Below are 853 nucleotides of genomic sequence, written 5' to 3' on the forward strand. Positions count from 1 at the left end.
GGCATCCTCCATCAGGCCCACACTCATGTCTCCCACCACCCCCACCCCCCAGCAGTGCAGGGGCAGCCTCCACCAGGCCCCCACTCATGTCCCCCTGCACCCCCACCCCCCAGCATCCAGGGTCACCCTCCACCAGGCCCCCACTCATGTCTCCCACCACCCCCACCCCCCTGCCACCAGGGGCATCCTCCACCAGGCCCCCAATCATGTCTCCCACCACCCCCACCCCCAGCATCCAGGGTCACCCTCCACCAGGCCCCCACTCATGTCTCCCACCACCCCCACCCGCCTGCCACCATGGGCATCCTCCACCAGGCCCCCACTCATGTCTCCCACCACCCCCACCCCCCAGCCACCAGGGGCAGCCTCCACCAGGCCCCCACTCATGTCCCCCTGCACCCCCACCCCCCAGCAGTGCAGGGGCAGACTCCACCAGGCCCCCACTCATGTCCCCCTGCACCCCCACCCCCCAGCAGTGCAGGGGCAGCCTCCACCAGGCCCCCACTCATGTCTCCCACCACCCCCACCCCCCAGCCACCAGGGGCATCCTCCACCAGGCCCCCACTCATGTCCCCCTGCACCCCCATCCCCCAGCAGTGCAGGGGCAGCCTCCACCAGGCCCCCACTCATGTCCCCATGCACCCCCACCCACCAGCATCCAGGGTCACCCTACACCAGGCCCCCACTCATGTCTCCCACCACCCCCACCCCCCGGCAGTGCAGGGGCAGCCACCACCAGGCCCCCACTCATGTCTCCCACCACCCCCACCCCCCAGCCACCAGGGGCATCCTCCACCAGGCCCCCAATCATGTCTCCCACCACCCTCACCCCCCAGCATCCAGGGTCACCCTC

This window comes from Ambystoma mexicanum, chromosome 5p (genome assembly GCF_040938575.1).
Source record: "Ambystoma mexicanum isolate Mex_15411 chromosome 5p, UKY_AmexF1_1, whole genome shotgun sequence".
In the NCBI taxonomy this organism is placed as follows: domain Eukaryota; kingdom Metazoa; phylum Chordata; class Amphibia; order Caudata; family Ambystomatidae; genus Ambystoma; species Ambystoma mexicanum.